Genomic DNA, 6,001 nt, shown 5'->3' with positions numbered 1-6,001 from the left:
TTATCTTGTTTATTATCGTTTTCGTTCCTTTCATTTACTGCGCTTGTGTCTTTCTTTCCATTATCGTTCATACTTTTTGTTGGTTGATGGTTTTTTATTTGGGGCTCTATAGTATTTTCTATAATATGTGTTTCTAATTTCTCCTCATGTTCCTTTGATTCCATTTCTTTTTGCTCATTTTCGGGAGTTGTAATAACATTTATATTTTGTGATTCTACAAGTGGTTTAGCTAGGTTAGTGTTATTAGTTGGTTCACTAGAATCTTTGTCGTCTTTTTTATGATTTAATAGTATTTTGTTCTGTGGCCTTCCAACTTCTTCCTGGACGTTGTATATAGCCCTAACCTCATAACCATTTAGGTTGATAAATCTTGGAATTGGTTTTTCTAGTTTGTCCATTATTGCAATAATAATGCCGGAATAATAGAGTGTTTTGTTGTTTGGTGTTCTTTTTAATATGGGTTTAGTCCTTATGTGCTTTCCGTATCCAAGCTCCTCCAGAACCTTTCCAGCAGGAAAGTTGCTTTTTTCGATAGGTAGACCGAGGATGGAAACAGTTACCCTTTTGCTAATGTTTCTCCCTGGTGTAGATTGATAGAATTGGTGGTGTACACCATTTATGAATAGTCCTTTTTCAAGAATTGTATTTTTAACCTTTTCATTTTTCATAACAATCTCGATAAGTGATCCATTACGGATTTGTTGGTATCCGAATAAATACTTATCATAACCCGCCTCTTCGATAGCTATTAAGAAATCGTTGTCACTGATTTTTGTTATCACCTTACATAAAAGGGTATTTTTAAGGGAATTATATTGGTTTCCAAAGTTGTTATTAGATGCAGCTTGTGCATATGTTTTATTTGCAACTTGCGCATAGGATTTGGTCTGGACTGTATTAGCCACCATATCAGTATCTATTTCCATGGATCTTCTTGGGTCTATTAGTAGCATGGTAAAATAGTACTAACAGTATAATATAATTTTCAGTAACTCAGACGCTCTGAGGCCAGTAGACCTCTAAAGAGGTCTAACCAACCTCTATATACACACACACACTCAATTTCGCTCAATAAGATCTACGATCTCTATAATCACTCAGTCACTCAATACTCACAAAAGCCAGTAGACTTTTATAAGACTCGTCCTTGCAACCCGTGGACGGGGCAAGGTAATAATCACAACAACACTCAGAAGGCCAGTAGACCTTTTTTATACTAGCTAGGATCACTAGCTCGACCAATATAGCCAAGAATCAAGAACAGATACTTTTTTTTTTTTTTTTTTTTTTTCTAACTACTTTCTAGTCCAAGGCATTAGAAGGCAGTTTTAATTTTATATTTTTTGTTTATTATTTTAATTTTATTGTTTTATATTTTGTTTCAGAGTTTTATATTTTTATTTTTGTTTTTTGTTTTTATTTTATTGTAATTTTACTGAGTCATCAAGAGTTTAGAAAGTATCTCTAGGAGATGACTTAATAACAATTGTTACAGTTATTATATAATTTTATTATATTTGTAATACGTTTTATTATAGTTTAATATATAATTACAAAAGGTTGTACTTTATTCAATCAGTTTTCGCCTTTTTTCTTTTTTTATTTGATTTATTTGTAACTTATTCTGTCTTTCCTTTTGTTTTTTTTCGTGGTCTTTAATAAACATAGTAAATTCTTTTCTTCGTTGATCCCATTCCGCTTTTTTATGTGCTACGTATTTTTTTTCATCTTCAGATGAATAGTCTTCTTCGTAATAGTTTTTAAATTCTTTTTTATTATAGGAATACATTTCGCCTGAATCCATAGCTTTAAAAGAAATAGGCGTCAACATCCCTTTTCTTTCTTGCTTTTTTTCTAGTGCTCTGTAGCTACTACGCTCTGACTCATACTCGTCCCACTCAGCCTTTTTATACCTCTTTAGTTTATTTAATTCTTCTTCGGAGCAGTTATATCTGTCAAAATTTTTAAAAGCTTTCCAGTTAAATTCTACTATTTCTAAATGGTTCATGTCCTCAAGTTCTTCAAGTATGGTAATTTCTCCTTCTTCTAAATCTTCTGTTGATATATTATCCATAACACCTCTTTCAGTTGTGATATTGTTTTCACTTTTAGTGTTTTGAGGTGCTAAATCATTTGGATTTGCTACCTTTATTGGTTTTGCTGTTTCTATGTTTGGAGTTGATTTATCTTTATTAATTAATGTTTCATTTAGTTCTTTTTTCTCTATTTCAGGTCCGATTTTACTTTCTGTTGATTCCTTCTCTACTCTATCATTTTTTGGTGTTTTTTGTGTTTCTATTTCGTTTAGATTAGCTTTTGGTTGATCTTGTCCTGTATAGACGATTCTAAGATTATATCCCCTTAGTCTTAGGTTTCGAGGAATTGGTTTTAAGATGTTGTCAATAATGACAACTAAAATGCCAGAAAAGTATGGTGTTTTATTCTTTGGTGTTTTTTTAAACACTGGTCTTGTGTGAATATGTTTACCATAGCCTAAGTCTTCAAGCGCTTTCCCGACTGGAAACTCCTTTTTTTCTAGAGGTAATCCAATAACGGATACCGCAATACGTTTGCTAATATTTCGAGTTGGAGTTGAATTATGAAAGCGATGTATTACACTGTTAACACAAAGACCTTTATCTTGGAGCAACGATTTTGCTCTGTCGGATTTCATGACCAGCTCAATCATAGTTCTGTTACGAATAATCTGGAATCCATCCAGATCATCATCTAGACCTGCATCTTCGATAGCCGATAAAATATCAAGCTCTGAACAATTTTGATTCTTATGACACAAAAGAGTCCTACTTAAAACGCTGTACTTAAACGGTTGGTTCGATGATTTAATAGCTTGACAATAGCTTTTAGTGGTGGCAATACTGCCTATATTGTCAATATCAATTTCTAATGAATTTGTATCCATACTAGTAATACACTACGTGTACTAACTACTCTTTTTAATCTCGGTCACTCAAAAACACTCTAATAGTTCACACAACCTTCAACAAACTAAAGTTGCCTTACAGGCAACCCGTTGTAGAGGTAGGGTAAATTTCTTAATACATACTAAGAGGCACGTAGACCTCACCGAAAGCAATCACTAGCCCAATTAAACACCTAATGACTAAGAATCAAGAACAGATAATTTTTTTTTTTTTTTTTTTTTTTCTTTTCAACTAGGGATACCTGCAGCTGATACCAGGCTTATACAGGGTCCTAGAAGATAGTTTTTTTTTTTATTTTATTTGGAAGTGTTATTTTCTTTTATAACCTAATTAAAGGTTTTTTATTATAGCTACAAAGTTAAAACTAAGAAGCACTTCTTTTAAAGATATTTATATTTTTAAGGTAAATAAATAAATATGTTTGGTTGTTAGTATAGTTTATAATTTTTATTTTAGTTTTTGGAATTTATTTTTGATATTATATGTGTTTATATATATATTTTTTTCTTTATTGTTTGTTTTTGGATGTTTATATATTTTTTTTCTTTGTTGGTTGTCTGGTTTTACGGCAAGTCACTCTAAGATGTGACTTATTCTAAATGTCAACTTAACTTTATATATTGAATTAATATTATTATAATAGTGTTTTTTTTTTTTTTTTTTTTTTTTTAATCAAAAACTTTTTTATGAATTTTTAAAAATCTTTTGGTTTTGTATAACTTTAAAGTCTGGTGTTAGTGATATTAACTTCTGTTTTCTTTTTTGATAAATTTGTTTTTTGATGTTACGCTCCTCCTGCTTTTTTACATGGTCTTCATCAAGTACAGAGTATTCCCTTCTTCGCTGTTCCCATTCAGTTTTTCTGCATACAGTGTATCTAATTCTTTTGTGAGCGCTTACAGTTGTTTTATCATAATATTTGAATTCCTTCATATTGTAGGCATACATATCCCAGGAATCCATTCCTTTAAAGTCATAAGGTATTAATTGGTTTTTAATTTTTTCATCGATGTTATTATAAGTTTCCCTCGCTAATTCATATTGGTCCCACTCAAGCTTTTTAAAAGCTTTAAATTTATTTAATTCATCTTTAGTGCAATTAAGTCTATCGAAGTTTTTGAATTGTCTCCAATTATAGTCAACCTTTTCAATATGGGACAGATGGTAAAACTCTTTTGGTATGTCTATTGTGTTAATGGTTTCGTCCTCTTTAAATTTGTATTTCTTAATTTCGTTTTCCATAATACATGCCTTAGCTTCTTTGTCTTCATTACTAAAATTCTCTTCAATATCATCATCGTTTTCTTTAATATCGTTTTCTTCGGTTTTGCTAATGTCACTTTCATTCCCAACGCTCTCCAATTCATTTTCTTCACTATCGTTGTCTTCACTTTTACTATCTTCACTTTCATTCCCATCGCTATCATCTCCTTCATCGTTGTTTTTATCATTTTCGTCTTCGCTTTCTCCCTCTTCGTCTTCGTCTTGGTCTCCCTCTTCGTCTTGTTCATCATCAGCTTCATCTTCTTCTTCATTTTCATTATCCTTATCTTCATTTCCCTTATCATTGACACTATCTATTTCATCCTCAATTTCGTCTACTTCTTCATCATTGTCATATATGTTTTCTTTCTCTTTGGGTTTCAGATTTTTATTTTGTTCTAATTTTAATGTTGGTGCTGTTGTTGGTTTTGTTATCTTTATTTGTATATTTTCGTTAGTTTCGATGGCTTCCTTTGCATGTTTTTCATTTCGAACTTCTTCGTTTTGATTTGTTGTTACTTCATTAGGAATATCTAAAGGTGGTGCTCTAGGTGTCTTAGTTGTGTTATGAACTTGAATTCCTGTGTCTTCCTGTCCGGTATAAATTGCCCTAACATCGTATCCTTTCAAATTAATTAATCTAGGAACTGGTTTAATTATGCTTTCCATACCTGCAACTATAATACCTGAGTAATATGGAGTCTTTCTTTTAGGTGTTCGTTTGATGATGGGTCTAGTTGTTACATGCTTGCCGTACCCTAGCTCTTCCAGGACCTTACCGGCAGGAAAGCCACTTTTTTCTATAGGTAGACTAAGGATAGAGATAGTAACCCTTTTACTAATGTTTCTAGTCGGGGTTGAGTTATAAAATTAATGTCTTACACCATTTATTATTAGGCCTTTATCGAAGAGCGTTTGTTTGGCTTCGTTCGATTTCATGACGATTTCAATAGTAGAGCCATTGCGTATTTGTTAAAATCCGTAAAGGTACTGGTCATAACCAGCATCTTCGATAGCTGATAGTATGTCAAAATCACTATATTTAGTATTTGGTTTGCATGAAATGGTGTTTATAAGCGCGTTATTGTCGCTTATTATGTTATAATTTATTGCATTATGTGCAGAGATGTTACTTGCAGCTTGTGCATAACTTTTAGAAGGCGTTGGAACAGCTATTGTTTCAGTATCTATTTCCATGGTTTGTTTTGGTTCTATTATTAACATGGTATAATACTAAACGCATATAATAAGTTCTAAGTCGCTCTATTAAACTCACGTGTCACTCAATAGCCAGTCGACCTCTATATGAAGCCTAAACTGAACTACTATACTCACAGTCACTCTAAAAAGCACACACTGAGGTCTACGACCTCTATAAACTCTTAGTCACTCTTTACACACTTAAAGCCAGTAGACTTTAAATACACTCTCCTTAACAACCCGTGGACGGAGCAAGGTAAAAATACAAAACTCTTTAAAGGCCAGTAGACCTCTTTTATAAGCGTCAGGATCACTAGCTCGTCCAAATAAACTAAAATCAAGAACAGATACTACACCTGATCTTAGCCATTAGGCCGAGAAGCGTTAAATTCGCGAATTAAATTTTATTTAAAACGTAACATCACTAACCACATCGATACAGTAAAAATAATATATATAAGGAATTAGATTGCTTGTAGGTTAGTTTTTTTTGGACAAATGTATTCAGGGCATTTACACTATTGTTAATTCAACAAATTTGTTAAATACTGTAATTCATTTATGAGTTATGGTATTCAACGATGCATTTGTCA

General features: G+C 32.0%; 1 non-coding gene across 1 annotated transcript; it reads right to left on the bottom strand.

Annotated features, from left to right (window-relative positions):
* Positions 1 to 5,596: 5,596 nt before the first annotated feature.
* Positions 5,597 to 5,794, bottom strand: LOC136084440 (U2 spliceosomal RNA). Its single transcript, XR_010640562.1, has one exon. It is a non-coding gene; the product is annotated as a U2 spliceosomal RNA (small nuclear RNA).
* Positions 5,795 to 6,001: the final 207 nt, after the last annotated feature.

This window comes from Hydra vulgaris, chromosome 08, assembly GCF_038396675.1.
Source record: "Hydra vulgaris chromosome 08, alternate assembly HydraT2T_AEP".
Taxonomy (NCBI): Eukaryota; Metazoa; Cnidaria; class Hydrozoa; order Anthoathecata; family Hydridae; genus Hydra; species Hydra vulgaris.
Note: the sequence above shows the minus strand (reverse complement) of the source record. Positions and strands in the feature narration are given on the sequence as shown.